At 37.7% G+C, this 22,804-nt stretch overlaps 1 protein-coding gene across 4 annotated transcripts in view; it reads right to left on the bottom strand.

Annotated features, from left to right (window-relative positions):
* The window catches only part of gse1b (Gse1 coiled-coil protein b), a 325,637-nt gene that overhangs the window by 286,689 nt on the left and 16,144 nt on the right, over positions 1–22,804 (bottom strand). The gene's annotated exons all lie outside the window — the stretch shown is intronic.

Below are 22,804 nucleotides of genomic sequence, written 5' to 3'. Positions count from 1 at the left end.
GTATCAAGAGCACATGTAGCTGCCTAATATAGCATAACATTGCTTAGCTTTAAGTTACAATATTATACACTTAGCCATTAGTAGAGAGGATAAATACTCAATATGCTTAGTTCAAGTTAATCGCTGTCGTGTTGAATTTCGAAATTTTTTCCTTTAGATAACAAAATGCATGTGTAAAAGCTAGTACGCAGCAACTTTTTTTAGAACTAAGTTAGCTTTAGCTACTTCTAATCAACAATGCTTTCATCATGGAAACTCTTACATGCAAAACACAGTATATGTTATGAATCTTACACGAAATTCATCTTCATTACAGCATAACTGATGTTATTGGGGGAAAAAAGTATCAATGCTACCTGTTTTTAGCTTTGCCCTATAAATATAACTAGCTCGTTACCGAATTAAACAAAAATATATATTAAACTTTACCAGTATAGGTATTCTAGCTTGATAGTGAGTACTAAAAGACATCTTATTTGTTTATATTCATACTGATAAAGTTAGATTTTTTATTACATGTGATTCTAACATGATGTCACTACATGCACACTGCTCGTCTGAGGTAAATAATGCGTCTTCCAGCTGATTCCAGCTGGTGCGTTCATGCGTTTTGGGGGCGTGGCTTTGGAAAGAGCCCAGAAGGGAGAAGGTGGAGTGAATGGAAATAATGAGCTATCTTTAAAACAGTCGTGAGAGGTCTAAAGACACTCAAATTGTATACTTTCTTTTTTAGAGTACTTACATTTTAATTATGTATTGATATATAAAGAACGTTTAAACAAATTTGGAAAAAAATTTTTTTAACCAATTCTTACCTACCCTACCTTTAAAGGAGTAGTTCACATTAAAATGAAAATTACCCCATGATTTACTCACCCTTAAGCCATTTTAGGTGTATGAAAACTTTCTTCTTTCTGATGAACACACTCTAAGTTATATTAATAAATATCCTGATGCTTCCAAGCTTTATAATGGCAGTGACAGGGTCCAATGAGTTCCATCTCTCAGTTCAAAATGCTTATACTGCGTTCTAATGATAAGTCACACCAGTTACGTTTTTTTTTTCTTGTAATTTTAATATGGAAGGCGGTCTCCCGGAAGCTAGATATTTTACTTTATAAAGTTTTAAATATGGATTTTCGCTTCACTTCAGAAGGCCTTTATTAACCTCCAGAAGCCGTGTGGAATGTGTGTCTATTATGGATGGATGTGCTTTTTTGAGCTTCAAACTCAATGGACCCCATTACTGGCATTATACATCTTGGAAACATCCAGATATTTACTTCAATTGTGTTTAACTAACCCACACACCTAGGATGGCTTGAGGGTGAGTAAATCATGGGGTAATTTTTTTTATTTTAAAGTGAACTACTCGTTTAAGCCATGTTGTCAGATAAGGTATGCTAAACTTTGTGTATGTCAAAAATGTGGTTTTCCCAATTTGAGGAAAAAAACAGGAAAATGTATGTGGTATTTACACTCTCCCATTTTCTTTGCTTCTGTTTTAGAACTCTTGATGATTATCTAAACAAAACAACAAAATATGCTTTACAGTGATTTGTTCTGATTTTTTTTATTTTTCTGTCGGCTGCATGAACATATCAATCTGCTTCTTCGTGTCACAGCAATGCAAAGGAATGGGAAAATATCCAAGATCCAGGGATATTCATTTCAACATACTATGGATTTGAGACACGATAATTCTAACCCTGGATATTATTTTGGGGCAGATGCGGATGCTGGGTCTGATTAGGTATGCTGTGATTGAATAATGGAAGGCAAGGAATTTCTGCACAATTTGCAAAACCAAAAACACAGAAATGTAAGACTTCATTAATAAATCAGGTTATTTCCTGGTAGTGACGTCAAAAACGTAATCATTGGTGTATATTACTCAGAATTTTTCTTTGTAATGTTAAATAAAGCATGAAAAACTTGAATAGTGGGAAACTTACAGATATTATGCTCTCAAGTAGTAACAGATGCAGCATTTTGACTGTACCATACTTTGGCTGCATAAGAAGAGAACACATTGAAAGAGTCTGAGTTTGCAATATATTTCCTCCTCCCTTACCGCAAAACACTCGCTCTATATGGATGCATTTAAATCTGAAGCAATGATGCTTTCCTGACACATAACACACATGCACAGTTTAATAAGCCAATCGAATGCAAGTTAAAGTGCTTACCTGCTGGGCAAAATCAGGGTAAGGAGTGACAATCTAGCTGTGTCAATTGGTTTATGACCTTATGTATTGTAGCTTAAGCATGATTGGGTTGCAAATGTGCATGTAAACATGTTAGCATGATGTGTTTTTTAATGTTAGTGAGATGAGTACAAAGAGTATTTTCATGCAAAAACTTGCTTAGGCTCATGCCTGCAAGCATGTATGTAGGTTTGACAGAAAAGTGAGGATGCATGTAACTGTGTGTTAATTGACAGTAAGGAACACTGGGTAACACTTTATCAGTGTCTTCATGACATATATTACATGTAATTACCATAGTAAAAAGAGCAAATTGTGTCCCAGTAATATGCATGTTAAAAAGCAACTAGTTAATAGTGAGAATTGAACCCTACACTAAAGTGTTACACCGCCATTTCTCATTGATAGTGAAAATGATTGTTGCATTAATGCATCAAGACATGTTCTTCCAACAATAAAGGTGTGGAATTTGTCATATTGGTCATCGGTTCTATTTTAATTCAGAGAATTTTGGCTGAACTGACTTTAGTTTTAACATAATTTTAGTTCTGTAAATGCATAAATAAAATGCTATAATCTAAAGGTTGATCCTAAAATCAAATCTGTCATGCATTACAGGTAACACAGCTCAGAGATTACAGTGTGTGTTTGTATGAATCAGTGTTGCTATTAAGAGCTTAAGGAGGGCGAGGAGTCATGAATAAGGGATCAAATAGTCTTAGGATCTCTGGAATTCTTTCCACTCGATTGTATGGGGTATTCACATCATATCTGACACAAATGTCCTCAGAGTAGCATGAGTAAAAGCACACATTTCATTTCCATGATCAAACAAATTCTACAAAACAATGTTTGGTTACACTTTATTTTAAGGTGTTATTGTTACAGTGTAATTCCATTTAAAGGTGTCATGAACTGGCTTTTTAAAAAATGTTATACTTTTGTCTGAGGTCAACTAAGGATGTTTGTGTGGTTTTTACATTCAAAAACATCATAAATAATAAGTAATAGGCTATTTTCTACACTGGTTTTGAGGCTCTCTCCAAAATGATGGGTTTTGATGGGCGTGACACTGAAAACTTGGAAGTAAACGCCCACGGCTAGGATTGTATGAGATTTGCATATTTAATGAGCTCCCCTATCAGTTCACGAGAGAGAGGAGAGATTAAGGGAGAAGCGACAACCTGAATGATTCTCTCGACCACAGGGTTTGTAAACGTCTTTATCAAACAAACACAATGTTTTATTTCTCATCGACCCGCGATTGATTGGACTATTATTTTTATATTACACATAGCCCGCAAGATCGGACGATATAAGCGCGAAATGTGCGCATACACATACACATTCTGTGCCCTACAGATGTCAACTTGAGAAAGAGAATAGCAGAACAAGAACGGAATATAATGAGATTCATCGGCCTGCCGGGCTTTTCGAGCCCTGACCCATACGTGCCTGAGTCGAGCGTGCTAAAGTTATGCTCTGTTAGACACGTACACATAAGCAAAACGATCTATAACAATGCAATACTATTACATATAAAAACGCGTTTTACTCACATAAGTGTGTTGCACCATTCCTGTCGGATCCAAATCCAGCATCGACCGGAGGTTTGTTTACAAATGATTCCGCAGTAAACTGAAGTGAACATCTTCCCCATGTGAGCTGGAACTTCTTTAAAAATAAAGTTCAACCACTCATTCCTAATATATTAGGATCAGAAGGAAGCTTATGCAGCGACTGTGTTCTTCCACAACCATCTTAATTAATCTTCCTCTGCATATTTATTATTGTTGACCAGCTAGCACGAGCCCTCCATGAGTCGGTGGGCGGGGCTACTGGATTAGACGTGCTGTAGAGACGTGTTTCGTCACGCACTGATGTCAGTAGAAAACACAGGACCGTTTGCTCAGCCTGTTGTCTATAAAAGCTTTTCTTTGACTAACAAGGAAGTTTTCAGCTCTGAAACTTAGAGGACATTCTTATATTACCATGACCTTTATACATCAAAAGCTCATGGAAAAGTTGATTTCTCAATTCATCACCCCTTTAAGTACCCCTTTAAGAGTAATATTAATTAACTACATGTACTTACTATAGGGTTAGGGTAGGATTAGGATTTGATTTAGGGTAAGTTACTTATCAAACTGTCCTCCAAAAAACTCCATAGGTTTTTCTAGCACATTATTATTACAACCTATATTTACATTTTAAAGGTGCCCTAGATAGAATGAAAAATTGCCTCCTACTTCTTTTGTAAATCTCGTGAATCCAAAACTCCACTGAAAAAATAGTGCCTCTCAACATAATGCCAACCGTGACGCAAACGTTGGGGATCATTTATATGTAAAGTTGGGCATCGTTTTCATTTGAACGATTCTGATTCCGATTCTTACTTTCGATTCCGGTTCTTTTCGATTCTCGATTCCGATTCTTTGAGGGGTGGAGTCAAAACATGTCACATCGATATTCAATGCTATTTTCGACTCCACGGGGAGGAAAACGCTGCATATACTGTCAATTAGATATCTTTTATATAACAAAATAAAAATTGTCCGTCATCAAAAATTTCTTCTGAAGAGATCACTTTATATGATAAAGCTTTTAAGCTTTTTCTCCTATATAAACATTGATCAATTAGCATTAAAATTCTCACAAATATTTGCTAACTCAATGTATTTTTTACAACGGGGTAATTGTGTTGCAATAGCTTACACACAGCACAAGTAAGCTTGATTTCGAATGGTAAATTGAATTTAAAAAGACGAATAAACAGTAATAAAATAAGAACAAATAAACATATTACAAACAATAGCACAAATAAATGCAATAGAATAAAAGATACAAATGAAATAGACTGCTTTATTTTTTCAGGTAGGTCTAACATTCAGGTAAGAAACTGAATAAAAAAACGCAAAGTAGGCTAATTAAATTTAAAATAACATTGGATAATGTTTTTTGTAAAAAAAAAAAAAAAAAATAGCTTCATATGAAACCATTAAAGTTACACAAGTTGATCAGTCAAGAGCAGTGTGATCGTTTGTCTCTTTGTAGTTTGACTTTGAATAACTGCTGTCCCTTTAAGAACTGCCGCACTCATGGATCCTGAACACTGCTCCTGTTACTCAATCTTCATTTCTTCCTGAACTGTTTATGACTGTGTTTACATTAATACTCTTCAAGATGTGCACTGAGATTTTTTTTTTTGTATATTTGACCAATAATAAGCTGGAAAAAGAAGCAAATGTTTGCACTTGTATGTCAGAGGCGGCTTTATAACGGTGTGTGTGTGTTTGCTTAAGATGTGAGCGCGACATCTGCGGGGATGAGTAGAATTATATGCAATCCCGCGCGAAAATCAGACCGTTCACACACTAATACTAACAACACACTGTCATAAGGAAAAGTCCAGCAGAATGCGTGTTCGCCTGAGTGATATGCGGTGCGTGTCAACTCGCTGACGGTCGGTCGGTCGGAGAGGAGGGCGCAGCTGGGATCGATACAGTAGAAACTGAGTAGGCTATCATATCTTTTCAGATATTTCAGTATCGATATTTTTGACAACACTAGTTGCACTGTGCCGACCCAGGCTTTTTAAAAGTTAAATAAATCCCTACTTCAGAGAGCCCCGTGCCCCATGGCTAAAAGAACAAGCGGGCACGCACGCACCGGAAATCCATGGTGGCCATGGAAACCAAAACTTGCGCGCTTGGAACCGATGATCGGAACCGAAAACAAATTTTCTAAACAATTCCAATGGCATCGTTATTTTTAAAACGGTTCCAAGTTAGAGCCGGTTCTCGATGTCCAACCCTATTTATATGCACGCCCCCAACATTTGCATCCATCCAAACATGTTCATTGTCAGGTGGAAATGGAGCGAATCATCAGGTAAACAAGCTGCTCGCATGGACACACGTCATGTTCAGGCTGTTCAGGAGACCTGAGGACTTTTCTAAACTTCCCAGGATAAAAAATGTTAACAGTCATGGTTGATGTTTATAATCCGATACCACAACAATTTAATTCTAAATCTTTTGTTTGTTCGGCCCATTTCAAGCAAGCTTCGCTCAACGTTTTAAACTGAAGAAAGTGGCAACTATATTCCTGCAAGCAGTAAGTAGCGATTTTATCCACTTATTGACTGTTTAAACAATTTCCGATTTAATTGAAAGTTTCTTAGAGAGACAGCATTGTCTAGATAACGCAATATGCTAGTACAGTAAGAATAGGAAACACACAGCTCAACAAAAAAAGTGCAGTATAACATGTCTTGATACTTTTTTTATTTTTAAACGCCATATTTTTCTTATATTTTACCTTTATTCCACACCGCTGTCTCCACTGTCCTTTGAACGGCTCGTTTACTTCCTGCTTCTATGAAGCCCATCCCTCCGAAAAACGCAGTGGTCTTAGATTGGTTAGATGGCCAAATGTAGTTTCATGTATTTTTATTGGCTGAAGTGCCAAGCACAGGTTGCTGGAAACGCCACACCCCTTACCATCTATGGGCAGATCCACTCGTCCGTGCAACACTTGTCACGCCGCGCTCCACTTTATTCCTATGGGTGACATCGAGCGACTTCAACGCTTTAGCACAGCATTCCGGGAAGGCAGCGCTGCATTTGAACCGATTTGAACGCAGAAATGACGGGAAGCTTCACAACATCGCTTCAGTCGTGTCTCCAAAAGTGGATCTCCACGGTCACTGCTGTCACAGGACTTCAAAAAATCAACAGTTACCAAAGAAGTGTGTTTTTGACGGAGCGGTCCCAACGATAAATCTTCACGGTCGTGCTTTGGAAGCTTTATCGTTATGTTGTTGGCTATCGTCACGTAAGTAAACATCAGTAGGGCAGGGCATCAGCAATAATGACACTAGACTCACTTTTAACTTAATAATAACAACAATAATTTAACTTATTAACTTTATGTTTATTGACTTAATACATTGGCTTTGCGTTTTATTTAGAGCAGTTATCATAGAGAAAACTAAAATGAAATAAATGCTTCCACTGTAGACATAAACTACCATTCACCATAATGTAAAAAACAAAACAAAAACAAAAAAACAGGCAGCATGGGTTGGGTCGCATTCGGTTTGACATGAGAGTATCGAGTTTGTACCATGGGTGGTGTATTATGGTTTTTCTGTGCAGTGTAAATATTGGTACACCTATAATCCGTGACATTTAATATTTTGACATGGTATAACTATAAGCATATCTGTATATAAGCCTATCATATCGTACAAGGTTTAAAACATTTCATAGACATATCAAGTAGTAGTAAAATTTGTATGATTCAGTATCTTAGTTGATATTACTCTTGGCAATTTGTGATCATGCTACTTGTTTCATTTATAGAGTTTACATTCATTTGGGTATTATACCACACATGGTTTAAAATATTTAAATAGATATTTCTATTTGAAGAAATGTGTATGATGTAGTATTTTAGTTGATAATTCTTAGCAAGATCTGATTGGTGAGACGTGCAGAGATGGCAACACAGCTTTGACACACTCATTATTAGAGGTTTATTTGTAATATCGTGCTATTTACTGGATCACCTGTTATCCAAGAAACATGAGGAGTGAATGTGTCCGCCAAATATTTTTCCTATTATTCTGTAGAGTTTGTTATCCGTTTTCCGTGCCTTTCCGAATAAGGTATTCGACTTCGGGAACATCCCTAGTAGGTAGGCTTTTTTCAATCACAGATCAGTGAAACCTCTCATACTGCATCAAGCAGCAGTGTGTGTATTGTAAAGATGCTGAAAACACTTTCATGATTCGATTTTTAATGGTATTTGTACATGTTTGACATGCATGTTTGATAACTGACGCATTAATGTGAATCACTGTAGTGCTGTTTTACATTCACACTTTCAAAAAACATGCAAACATTTTACATTTAAGGGTACAACAGCTTGTCACTGGGGCAGTACCCTTAAAAGGACATCTTTGTACCTTTTTTACCCCTAAAATGTTCACAGTAATTCCTTACGGTACATATTGCTACTCTAAGGTACTAATATGCACCCTTAAAAAGGTACAAATATATAATTTTAAAAGGATAGTTCACCCAAAAAGGAAAATTCTGTCATCATGTACTCACTCTCAATTTGTTCCAAACCTGTATGAGTTTCTTTCTTCTGCTTAACACAAAAGAAAATATTGTGAAGAATGTTTGTAACCAAGCAGATAGAGAAACCAATGACTACCATAGTAGGGAAAAAATACTATGGTAATGAATGGTTGCTCTATCTTCTTTGTTACAAACATTGTTCCTAATATCTTATTTTGTGTTCAGCAGAAGAAAGAAACTCATACAGGTTTGGAACAACATGAGAGAGAGTAAATAATAACAGAATTACATTTTTTGAAGAGTGCAGAGAACAATCTAAAATGCAATCTAAATGTGGTGTAATATACAAAAAAACAATGACCAGGAAGATAAAACAAATGGTATCACACTTTTCTATCTTCTAAACAATTCACTATTAAAACAATGGGTCTCATTCATTTTTCCTGTCTAACTGATTCATTCAAATGCTTGTCTAATTCACAACTCTTACGCACATGAATTTGTTCTTAAAGGGTTAGTTCACCCAAAAATGAAAATTATTTCATTAATTACTCACCCTCGTTGGACACCTGTAAGACCTTTGTTCATCTTCGGAACACAAATGAAGATATTTTTGTTGAAAGCTGATGGCTGTGAAAGGCTTCAGATAGGCCTCTATTGGCATTCAGTACATTCCCACTCACAAGACCCATAAAGGCACTAAAAACATCGATACAAAGTCCATCTCACTACAGTGGCCGTGCAATCATTTTACAATGCGAGGAAAATAGTTATTGTGCGCACAAAAATCGAAATAATGACTTTATCCACCAAGTTATTGACGTGAACTTGATGCATGCGCGAGAATATGACGCAGATCCGGCGTTCAGATACATGATTCAGAAGAGCGGAGGAGCGTCGCTATCGTGTGAGTTCACATTCGAGACCTACACGGAAGACATTAAGTTGGCGGATAAAATCATTATTTTTTTATATATTTTTTTGTGCACAAAAAATATTCTCGTCGCTTCTGAAAATTTGTGAAATGATGAGTTCGGAGAAAAATGTACACATTATTACATAAATACCTGTTTGGTGGTACACTGAAGACCCAAATGCAAAGTTAACGAACATTATTGAAGGATTAAGGCGGTAATAAATCAACAGCCGGCAAGCCTGGGACGAACTCCAATCAACACTCTTTAGAGCAGTAAACACATGAAAGTGACCTGGTAAAATTACTAGGAGATTATATTTGGCTTAGAAAAATGCGCCATCATGTGCTCTTAACAGAGATTATAACGTGTCAGATAATTGTACTATTTATTGATAGTTCAATTGTATAGAGCAGGGATCCCCAGTCTTGGCCCTGGAGGGCCACTGTCCTGCAGAGTTTAGCTCCAACCCCAATCAACCACACCTGAAACAGCTAATCAATGTCTTTATAGGCCCTGTAACAGCTAAACTCTGCAGGTCCGAGATTGGGAATCCCTGGTATAGAGGGAGGCTGTATTGTCCTGCACACAGGGGCAAAACGTTGAGCCAGTTGTTACACTGTGTGCTGAATGAACAGAACTGAATGACTGATTCAGTGAAGGAGAGAGACTGGAATGAGCCATCACACAAACAGAACCAGAGGAGCAGTAAAGATGGAAAAACCCTCTCATTTCAGAGAGAGGAAGAATAAAAATAAACAGACTTCCATCACTAGCCTATCCCTGTGAGACTCGCCAACACACAAGAAAAAAAATCACAAATGAGATATCTGTTGTAACTTAATTGTTTCTCCAAGACAGAAATGGAGAGCAGTTTAATACTTGTGTTTGAATCTCCTGCTTTGAAGGTGTTTCTAAAAAAAGACCCCAGTAATCTACTTTAGAGTTTCAGAAGACAAATTATTTGAGCAAATTATACAAGCTATGCTATATTTTACAGCTCTATACTTTTTTTTCTCTCTCTGTCTCTAAAGTTGTTACTTAAACGAGACAACTGATTTCTCTATTTGCCGGGCAATAAAAATAAACTGTGTTTTTCACAGGGTACATCTTTCATTCAGCAAGAATGGGACATAGAATACAGAGATTTTCCGGGCGTGCTGCCACTGGCATGTTCAGTGGGGGTTTCACACAATTACTGGAGCTGAGACAAAAAGTCTTAAAGCGTGGTCAGGCAGGACAGGTTCTGTTTAGAGGCCAAGCGGAACCAGTCAAGCTTCTAGATCAGGAAAGAATGGCAGAGTGACACAGAACATGTCATTTTAAACACCCAGACCATTTATTTAAACTACACACACACACACACACACACACACACACACACACACACACACACACACACACACACACACACACACACACACACACACAAAAGACTCATTCAGAATGTTTATGGTTCATATGAAAACCCACATTTACAACTCAACACCTATTAAGTGTTCAGCAACTTGACCTGCCCAAATGAATGGTCGCAAAAAACTATGCTGTACATTACATTGAAATAAAAGCGTTAGTGCGATATGGCTTAGTTCAGTTTTAAAGAAAAGGGAAGCAATATGTGGTACTATTTCTTAGAGTGAAGCTCTTCATTTACGCGTGCATTTCATGTGTTTCAGAGCCTCAGAAAGGCTTGCTTGCTTCATTTATTGTGGATCAAGCAGTGCCCTCTAAAACCGGATGGTGCATTTATGTATTTGCCAGCAACCTGTCAAAATAAAAGCTTGATGGCATACTGTTTGTAAATTAAGACATTAAAAATATTACTATTGTAATTTTCTAGTAAAATAAAATATTTGTATTTGTTTATTTATTTTTACCGTACAATAGCATTACAGAATATTTCTTATTTTGTTAAATATATATAGTATATATAGTATGTATATAATAATCATAATAAAATGGTAATATTAATTGTATAGTTACATTGAATTGCCCAAAACAGTGTGTGTGAATGTGTTCTGAAAGAGGAAAATGATTTATGACTGGACAGGTTGTTAATGCACATGAAGGGACACTTACGTTACCTTTGAAAAAAAAAAAAAAAATCTGTCCAAACCACTTAGAATATAGAGATAATTCTATTTTTATAAATTGTCTCAAACATGGCAAAAGTGAGAATGTTTTCTGAATATTTTAAGGAAACATCTCATCATGCCTGTTCAAAGCGTTCATGAATGTCCTTGAAACATCGTAAGCAAATTTAGATTCATAAAACATGTGAATGGCGGAAATCCTCAATGCGGATTAATCTAATGTTTTGAGGAGTATGTGTGGCTGTCAGCAGTGTTGCCAAGTCTGTGGTGTTCCTGCAGAATTGGGCTACTTTAACACTGTTGCCGCGGGCTGTTTTTCATGTACACGGTTTAAAGCGACCCCAATTATGTGATATTTATCCCAGGGAATTTTAGCAGGGGAACCCCACTAAAAAAAACGCCATAGGATTAGTTTTGGGCAGCTTTTGAGTAGCAATTGGGCGGATTTTGTTGTGAAAACCTGGCAACCCTGGCTGTTAATCACCACACTGGTGTGGATACTGTACTTCAGAATCCCAGATTCTACGTCTTGGAGTACAGTAGTAGAAAGTTAGCCTGACAAGCCAGACCCACATCAAGATGTTTGGTCTGGGAACTCACCATTGACAGCTCAATCCGAGGGGCGGGATAAACGGTTGTCTTTCAAACTCCCTCTGCACACATTAGGATAGCGCTACAACCAATGTGAAGCGGAGCTAGTTGACAGATTAAACTTTTGCCGTATCTGGTCGGCAAAACTCCGAACACATCTTCCCTTTTTAAGAATGACTTCAATGCCATTCTTTGTTCTTTTCTCAGAGAAAAGCTTAACTCCAAGTCTTTCAGAGTGGCAGCCAAAGCCGATTCGAAAGACCGCCGTTCGCCAGCTTCAGTGTTTCACTAGAAGCATGCAAACGCAACTCTGCCTTGATTATGTTAAGCTCCACCCAACGACTCTATACACGATGTGATTGGCCTGACCAGATTAGATTTGCTGCCTCTAGGGTGCGTCTAGAATTCTAGGCTAGTAGAAAGTAACTTTTTATCAGACCAACTGAGTTAAAAATGGCATTACAATGAATCATGCTACCATTGGTGATTAAATAATGATAGTTTAGCTCATACCACCTCAAACAGTGAAAATTTATATTAATGTTATAGTTTGGTGTCAACAAAATCGTCATGGCGTTACTATGTTTATTTAGTGTATTTTAGTCTAACTTGTAGAAGTGTACAGTGTAATTCTTTTCTTTTGACTATGGTTGAATATCCAGCTGTCATTGATGATTGTCATTTGGACCTTTCTGGATTATAATCTGCCAAAAAAATATTACATTTAATTCCTCCAGCTGCTGTGAGAAAGGCTATACATGATCCGCCACCTGCATCATCCTCACATGTGATATAGCCTACCCAGGACTACTTCTTTATGTATACACACAGATGTGATGTAATGACGCAAAGACGAACGACGCCATTCTCAAATTTCCCTTGGAAAGCTACCAGTACCACTCAAATTATAGCACATTATTACAAGTTTACCATTGTGAACCGGTAAGGCGATGGTTTTAAACACTGCTTGGTTATGTACTTGCACAAAAAAGGATTTTAGATCATTTTTAACCAAAAAAAGTTACGGACTGCAGCTTTAAATATTGGAGAGACTCTATAAACAGCAAGCTGTGGAATAAGTCTTTAAAAGACAGGATTGATATAATGGCAAAAGATTGCCAAAACCTGTTCCACTGTATGAAATCACAGCAGCGGCAGGGAGGTCTGTGCTTATCATTTATGTTGATCAGAGATGCATCTAACTTTACTGCAATACATAGATGTGCTGCCTGTCATGGCCAAGTGCTTCTTAAACTTTTCTGAAACATTATAATGCATTAGTGATGCATTCTGTATTAAAACTGCAATATTCAAGTTTTATAAGACTAATAAGCAGCTGGACAGAGTCAAACAACATGCAGTGCAAAGACACACTCGCTGATTTTGCCTTCAAGTGTACTGTACAGGCCTGGAAAAATGACACAAGGGCAGTTAGTTACAGTAATTTCCACTGCTACTGAAACACACTAGTGGCACTGTGTGTGTGTGTGTGTGTGTGTGTGTGTGTGTGTGTGTGTGTGTGTGTGTGTGTGTGTGTGTGTGTGTGTGTGTGTGTGTGTGTGTATGTGTGTGTATTTGTGCACAGTCTTCCTGTTATATGAATTAACTTAAGAGAGGAATTAATGCTCTGGTTTACCTCATATGCGAACATGGGCTTGCTGAATTTCAAGCAGATTATATCAAATAAACATTTCTTGGAACATGTATTCAAGAGGTTTTGGATGGTCAAGGGCATACCGTCACACACACTCTAAAAACTAATACTATGATTTACTAAATTTTTTTGGTGAAACATTTTTACACTAAAAAAATTGAGTAAAATTTTAAAGCAGTGAAATCAATTAAAGACACCATATGAACTGAGTAAATGTAAGTAAAAAAATTAAGTAGATCTGAGTACCTGCATTTGTTACATTAACAAATTCAATTGAGTAGAAAAAATTGGGTAAAAAGCATTTTAAAAACCAATAATTATGACTAATATGAACTGTTTTTATTTATGAGTATTACTAACTTGTATAGTATAACTTTAATTTCCTCTAAACCTTTGTAAAATACTCCACAGTCCACACAAACACACTTATAAGTTACATGACATGGCCTTTTGTCGACGAGTACAGCAATAACGTTACAGCATATATTACTGTTTTGACATACGTTATTTTACAACATTTGAACTCATGTAACAAACATTTTAGAAGTAAAAATTAAACATTTAAAAGTAATTCAAGTGTAATCAACTGGTCTGTTATCCCATTTCCACCGTATCAGCTCTGTTTCTCGAGCCTGAGATGGACTAACGTTAGCGGTCTGCGGGTGGACTTTGAACTTGAGGCCGCTGTCCTGCATTTCATTCGTAGCTGAAAGATGCTGCGAGGCGCCAGACTCCATAACCTGACAATAAACAAACAGTCCCCAGTTTTAATAAGATTTTATCATCCAAATTCATTATATTCATTATCTTTACGAATAAAGTTCTGTGTTTTGAGCAACACAGCAGGCGTTTCAAAGACCAACGCCACACGTTAACTTAAGGTGACTCACACTGTCCCTGTATGTTGTTTTGAATTAAATAAAATGCCTTTTAGCACAGTAATGACTATATAGATAAAACAAAACATACAAACCTGAATTTCACTGAGGAAATGCCCCAATTCTGCGACGCTGAGAAGAAGAAACTGCTCTGGTGACTGAGGAGAATTCAAATATCCGCACTCACTCAACCGTCGAGCTGTCGTCGCGTCAGAGGGTGGGGGAGGGGTGCATTGTTTTAATCGAGGAAACTTACTCAATTTCTTCAGTGTGTGTTAAATATTAATAATCTTGATTTTAATTAAGTAATATTTGTGGTTCTTGAAACAGATCGGTTTAATTCTCCATTCTCAAATATTTTGAAATAAATTTCGCAAATGTATTAAGTATATTTAAAATAAATAATTGGTTATTTGAATACTAAATTATTTTAGTGAAAAAAACTTAAATATAACTATACATTTTAGACAAAATTAACTGTTGGATTTTTAGTCAATTATTTTGGTATGTTTAACTAAAACCATCAAGTAAATGATATTGAGAGATTTTATTAAGTTAATAAAGTTAATTATTACTGTGATATTTACTAAGCCACTGAATTATTTTTTAGAGTGCATAGATTAATCTGCAGCTTCTGAAGAAATATTGTTTCTATTCAAAAGGGGCTTCCTTAAAGAGGCTTAAAGTGACCTCCACCTGTGTGATCCTTGACCTCATATGACCCTTCATCTGTTGACACTTACAAATGCCTTCATACTTAAGCCCCTTTCACACGGCACGTCGGACCAGCAATATTCCCGGAACATTCCCGGGTCGCCTTCTGTGTGAAAGCAACCACATCCCGGAATTGATTACCGAATTGAACCCGGGTCGGGGACCTAGTAACATTGCGGGGTTTCGATCCGGGACGAGCGCTGTGTGAACAAAAGCCAAAACTAATGCCGCAACGTGTACGTAGTTATCGTGCGACTCCTAGAGCTTGTTTTTTCAATAATACAACCCTGCAGTGCCAGAAGAGCTAGTCAGTGTTTTAAACGCAGAGAGTGTTCGTATACAAAAGAAACTAAAATTAAACAAGCAGGAATGTGTGCAAACTGGACACAAATCGAGACCACGGAGCTCCTTACTATCCGCGCTGAAGCTGAGATCGCTCGCCATTATACGTCACATCAGGATGTCACGTGTCAACTCTATCCGGGACCGTTACGGGTTGCGTGTGAAAGCGCACATATTACGGTATTTCGCTGGCAGTGTGAATGGACCAAATCTAGCGGCCCGGGAACAAATGCCGGGTCGCATTATCCGTGTATTTGCCGGAATCGCAGTGTGAAAGGGGCTTTAGTGATACAGACATAGTAACCCTAGTGTGAACTCATTACAAAAAAATGTGTTAATTATTTTATCCAAGCAGTATATGTAAACACAGGATACTTAAAACACAACTAAAATCCACCTTTGACTGTCAGGCACATTCACATTACTATTAAAGGGGTGGTTGCATGCAATTTCACTTTTTTAAGTTTAGTTAGTGTGTAATGTTGCTGCTTGAGCACAAACAGTATCTGCAAAGTTACAGCGCTGAAAGTTCAATGCAAACGGAGATATTGTCTTTTAAAGGGATACTTCACCGCTTTTTCATATTAAACATTTTAAAATTAAACGAGTTGATACTAGTGATGTTACGTTCGTGAACGAATCATTCTTTTTGAACAAATCTTTTAGGTGAACGAATCGTTTTTGATGACGTAGTCTATTGACTTATGTTTCTCGTTCACTGAAATTCCTCCCTCCACCGCAGCGTGGCGCTATTAGCAGCGAGCGCATGTGCAGCTCTGTCGACTGTTTCATACTGTCAAAGAATGACAAAACCTCAAGCCAATAGCGTTTGAGTATGAGATGTGACAGAGCATGTGATTTGTTTAATTCAGTGAATGAATACGCCCTTTACTGACCGAGAGGCTTTGAGTCTGACTGAACGAGAAATGTCGTTCGTGAACGAATTGGTAGGCTACATGTCGTTCGTTCGTGAACGAAATGACCCAGTTGTTGAAGGATACTGAGAGCGAACGGCTTGTGTAGGTGGCATATTTGCAGCAAAGGAAGAAATGTACACTTTACCACTGTAATGAAAACAGTGTAATAATGCAGGTTGATGGTTAAATGATTACTACAGAGTAAAGTAAAGTGTGTTTGTATTTTATTTTATGTTTGAACCGTTTTCTTCATTATGTTTGAGTCATGTCATGCACTTCTCTAAAAACTGTAAAACAAATAAAAAATGTGACAGTGGCCTATGGTTTAAAAGATCTCGTGTCACGTCAGTAAATAGCATTCTACTGAACGAACTTCACTGACCGAATCGCTGTTTTGAGTCTGAACAAGAGAGATATCTCGTTCGTGAACGAACTGGTACTTCTCGTGAACGAAATGAACCAGCTCTGAACGATAGAGAGAGAGAGATCTCGTTCATGAACGAACTAGGCTACCTCAGTCATTTAGCATGCGTGTCAGTCTCGTTCAGCAATCAGCAGAAAGCGGATGCAAAGCACAGTTATAGACAAACCTCATGTTTATAACCCCATGTTTACCATAATCTCAGATACCGGTATATGAATGTCTAAATGTCTGACCAAACAATTAAATGTTAATCATGCAAGAAAACATGCTTTGGTCATCTGAACCACTTATTTAGACTTATTTTATTTAATGAGTAGATTATGTACATTTTAATAAAGCCAAATCAGTTTTTTTGTAAGTAAATACGTTCGTTGACTTAAGACATTACACATAAAACACTCTTTTTCATCATCAGCGGTCATATTTATGTAATATTTTTAAAAAAATGTTACTGAACGAATCAATGAACGAATCTGAACGAATCATTTTGCTGAACGAACTGAAAATGAATGACTCTCTTAAAAGAATCAAAATTTCCACCACTAGTTGATACAGACCTCTCTCGTCTCAGTGTTTGAAATTAATTGCTCTGACGCGCGGTGACATTATGATAGCATTTAGCTTAGCCCACTAAGCCCAGTTCATTCACTATGGTACCAAACAGAGATCAAGTTAGAAGCGACCAAACACCTCCACGTTTCCCTATTTAAATACAGTCACACAAATAGTTGAGCGATCAAGTATGGTGACATAAAATAAAACGTGGCGCTTTTCTAAGCGGATTAAAAAGGAGAACTATAATGTATGGAGGATTCTTCAGGCGTGACTTTTTACTGCGCCGAGTCAAAGTACTCTCAGAAGTGCTATTCCGCCATACATTATAGTTCTCCTTTTTCTATAATAATTCTCCTGAAAATATTACGCTCACACACACAGAAATGAAACACGCTCACTCACACTGCTTGCAGGAGTGTTTGTTTATATTAGAGCTTTTATCCAATCATATTTCCGGCATCATGTGTTGCCAGGGTCAAAGAAATCTGCCTTGAGGCCTTCAGAATCATAGACATCATATAGATAGACGCCCTATTGGCTGCTGGGCGATGAGATTTGCAGGGGCAATTTTGAACTGGTCATACTCCTAGTTTCGTTGCATAGCAGCAGTTAAGATGCCAGAGCACTGTGCAGCATGTTTTCCTGTTATAATCGGCGGACCATCGCAAGTATGGCTTGGGGGATTACTTTTCACAAGTAAGATTTAACATTAATATCTTCATACTATTGGTTGTATTTTGTCCCTAAATCCAGAGAATGGAGAAGGAGCAAGGATCTTTGATAGTACTGAAATCGTAGCTAGCTAACCTTAGCTAGGCTATCTCCCTCCCTCAACTCGTGTTTTCCACATAACTTAGTATTTAGATCAGAAAGAAGTTCGAAAGCACTTGTTAGATGCAGGAAACTTACTTTTAGCATTTGGAAAAGTTAAGTGCCAATTACCAACACAATCCAATCTGAAGTGAGTGAGTGAGTGAGTGAGTGAGTGAGTGAGTGAGTGAGTGAGTGAGTGAGTGAGTGAGTGAGTGAGTGAGTGAGTGAGTGAGTGAGTGAGTAGGTCACAAATCATTATACAGTTTCAATAGGGGTGACCCCTAATAGTCAAAGATTCGATGCATCGATATGCAGGACCTGATTCGACCACTGATCTCATGGTCGAATCTTCGCGTGTGTTATGAAAGCGATCGCCCCTTTAAGGGCACTGAGCTTCGCAACGGATGCGTCGCTCCTTTAAAATTTGAACCCATATACACCGACGGCGGCATTCGACGCCTGTCAGTGGCGATTAAATGTATATTTCCCTCAAATCGTGAATGTACATACTGATTTCACTAGGGATGGGACGAAATATCGTTTGACAAAATTTCGCGATACAAAACATGACGAAACGCATCGAGGTCGAAAAAAATGGATCGCGAAATAAAGATAGATGGCACTGCTGCATGATTTGCGTAGTATATAAATAATTTAGTGTATTGTGTGTGTGTGTGTGTGTGTGTGTGTGTGTGTGTGTGTGTGTGTATGGGGCAGACATAACAAAATTTAATAACAAGATTCTGTTTGATCTGAGGCATAGTTGGAAAAAGTGAGAGCAGTCAGACGCGATGCAACAGCAAACATTAAAAGGGAAAGAAAAGGGTTGACATTAGCATTAATATTCTAAACCAAAAATGCAGTTATTGCCTACATAAGCTACCATATTTTCTGTTTAACTTTTATAAGACTCCAGAAAGAAAAGTGTGTTTTTTCACTGAGCACATTCTCTGCAGTCTAAGCGCGATGCACTGCAGCTCACTCTCGCTCATGTCTGAGGTAAATCATTAACACCATAACCCCTTACAGAACACGTGTTTTATTGAGCTAAATACTTTACAATCGGCTAAAACTAATGCACAGGTTACTTTCCTGAACAAGCGCGCTCCCGAGTCGTCCGTGTTCTTCACACTGCCCACGTGAATCACGGCCCAGTTCGGCACGCACACTTAAAATACCGGCAGTTCAATAGGGAATGCGGATCTCTTAAAGGGGCCACACTATATTCCTCCTCGTATAATATAGACCTCCTCAACTGTCACTGAATATAAAGCACAGGATTGTGGGATATCAAAGGCAGCGAAGGAAATATGTACGCTGCCTTCCAAAACTCGATCAGATGAAGGTATCTCATGAGACAGGAAGTGAAGGAAACATTAGATTCGGACGCAGCTTGATCCCTTCCTGCCTTCAAATGTCCTCTGAAGGCAGCATTTTCCAGGTTTCGGACACAGCCATGATGTCTATGTTCAGAATCAATATTGCGGGCGCCTCGAGCTTAAAATAAATGGCAATGAAACAATGAGTTTAACCAATCAGATAATCACTCAGATTTAAAGAGCCAATCAGATATCGAGTTGGCGATACTGGGGCCATTTAGCAGGCGTATTGTCGCCATTTTCACGTTCTTTGATTGGATGGTCAGAGACCAACTAGTAGCCTAGTCAGAATAACTAGCAAATCACACAAGATAAAACATCTGTAGATTTAAAAGCGTTTTGTTTTTGTTTGTTTTTTAAACCACAATAGCTGATAGAGGAGTAGAAATTAATTTAATCACAGACATACAAAGCACATTTTCAAAATTCCCGCATACAGCCTCTCCAGCTTAACGCACAGTCACGGATGACTATTCGATCAGTCCCGACTAAAAACAGAACTGACTGTAATGTATGCCATAACTGATTTTGAAGTCCCGCGGATCTCCTTGATTTACTTCAGCAGAAACATATGGGTCAGCTGCACACACTGGCATGTTTTGTGTACAAATAATCAGTAACTTAGCCTATTTTAGTGAGTAGGCTATAATGCATTTTATTTAATTTTTTTTAACCTACAGTTCCATGATAAACGTGATTTATTTATTTATTGTAAAGTTATAATTTTTGTATTATTATTTTAATTATAATTATATTATTTTCAGCATTTTCATAATGTTAAAATTGTTTTGTGGGTTTAATACATTTTAATGAAAAACACTTTGTTGGTTATTATTTTTGAACCTCACATGAAATAAATTTGTCATACTTTTGAATTTTCAAGAACCATTTATGCTATTGTGTTTTCTTTCCTGTAGAATTTGCATGCAAAAAAAAAACCCCACACAATTTGCTTTCATTTTAAATGCCTGGGAAAACCGTAATTGCCATGGTTTCCGTAGTTGGAGAACTCAAAAGGAAGCCTACTACAAAAATCTGTGGCTGCGGTGAAAAGAGACTTGCTGAATTATGTTCATTGGGTTTCCGGCTTTAATAATGGAATTCATTCTCGCTTCATGAGAGACGCAACGCCCTTATACTGCGTTTCTGTATAATATTGATGGCTTCTATACCCGTGGCGTCATGACGATTTTATTAAGAGCTATTTAATTCAAGTAGGTTACAACTGAAGGCCTAGGTGTGAAATGCATGGCCCCCCACTGATATAGCATGATAGGTTGCTGCCATTACATATCAAGAACCAATTAGCTTGCACCACATAAGAATTTTGTGATTGAATTTCAAGTCATTCATTGTATAGAGCCTAGAGCTGCAACTAACGATTATTTTTTCTGTCGACTAATCTAACGATTATTTTTTCGATTAGTCGACTAATCTAACGATTTATTTTTTTACCCTTTGAAATTTTTCAAAATTCTGTGGCACCCCCTCGCATAAGTTACGCTAGAGGTGTAACAGTACAGACTGCTCACAGTTTGCTTTGTATCATGGTTTATGGTTCACGTTTCAGTACAGTTTGGTATTTGCTATGTTCAGGGGAAAAAGGACTACTGTCAAATGAAAATAAAGAAAATAAGAACAGATAACTTATATAGAAGCAGCAGCACAAATAAATACTATTGAGCAAAGATGAGAACAAAATAAACAATGCTTTTCAGGATTTTCAGGTAGGTCTAACATTAGTTTTTAGGTAGAGAAATGGAATGAAGTAATCAAAAGTAAAATAACCACACATTTAACTGTTTAAAATCAAAAAAATAATCCTTCTTAAACTTACAAAAGCTATTCAGTCAGGAGCAGTGAGTGATGTCTTTATCTTTTGTTTGACATTAAACAGACAGCAGTGAATGCTACTGCCCCTTTAAGACCCACGGATAGTCGTCGTATTTTCTGTATAAAGTTCACTGAAGGCATAGAGTAGGCTATGACAGTTTGACATACTTTTTGTGAGTTTGTCCGTTTAATCACAGGATTTGAAAGATAACTCATTATTTGCGCGCTTTGGGACGAGTGCAGAGACAGATCTTCTCATTCGAGTCTCCTTGCTACACGGGGGTGATGACTGTGAAAATGACTGCTCATATTCGGACGTACGGCAGCACTCGCATGCGTTTTATAAAGTTTACAAAGAGAGACCGTTTTGCCCACGTTTTTCTTTTATTATCGCTGTTGTTGTAGTGTATACCTGAGGAGTCAGCGCGTGTATCCATCGACAGAAACATACATACAGCATTATTTCCAAGTTACAACCCATATTAAAGATGCGTCATCAGATGCGAGATGAACCGAAGTGTAAGTGCGTCCCCGCAACTTTTGCTCGGGATCCCGGTTGGGAAACACTGGTCTGTATTGATAGACACCGCGCTGGTTTGTTTAGAATTATATGAGCGCCGTGGCCGCGTGATGAAGGCGTGTCGCAACTCTGTTATTCAACTGCTCTGGTTTTAAAAGCTATGTCATACTAAATGCGCCAAAATGCAATAAAACTTGTTTTACGGTCGAATGCAACGCGTGTGTGTGTGTGTGAGTGAATAAGAGACGCGCAAAAGGGCGGAGAGAGAAGTTAAGGAAATGCAGCTAAACGAATATGCGTGCGTCTTTTAAATAGCGTAAAAATGAATGAATGACGAATGTGGCGGCCGTTATTGATTATGTGGCAGTCCGCCACAAATTAGTCTATGTGTGAGAAACACTGTTTGGCCTCTGTTTAAAGTATTCCCATACTTTTGATATTCGCGGTCTAGGTTTTTGTGATGGAACCAGGAGCAGAAACCAACATTACGCGAGATGAACGTCTGACACGACGCGTCGACGCATTTCACGAACGTCGACGTATTTCTGTAGTCGACGTCATCGATGACGTCGACGCGTCGTTGCAGCACTAATAGAGCCGCTACTCTGTTACTCAGCAGAAGCACTACAGTACTTACAATAAAAAGTCTATGGGGTAAGCAAACTTTTCTCAGAACTGGAGATGTGTAGCTTTATGTTTTGTATTAAATATTAAAATTGTGCAGGATATACGGTTGTCTTATGGATAAAAAATGTTAGCCCTGCTGCATAAGAGACTAAAGCTATTTCTGCTAGAACCCAGTGATGCTGTCTTATGTTGGTATGATGGTGTTTCTGATAATATTAGCCAAGAGCTCAGATCTAAACATAGACAAAGTTTGT

Source organism: Pseudorasbora parva, chromosome 16 (assembly GCF_024679245.1).
Source record: "Pseudorasbora parva isolate DD20220531a chromosome 16, ASM2467924v1, whole genome shotgun sequence".
NCBI lineage: Eukaryota > Metazoa > Chordata > Actinopteri > Cypriniformes > Gobionidae > Pseudorasbora > Pseudorasbora parva.
This window is presented reverse-complemented; position numbering and strand designations above follow the sequence as displayed.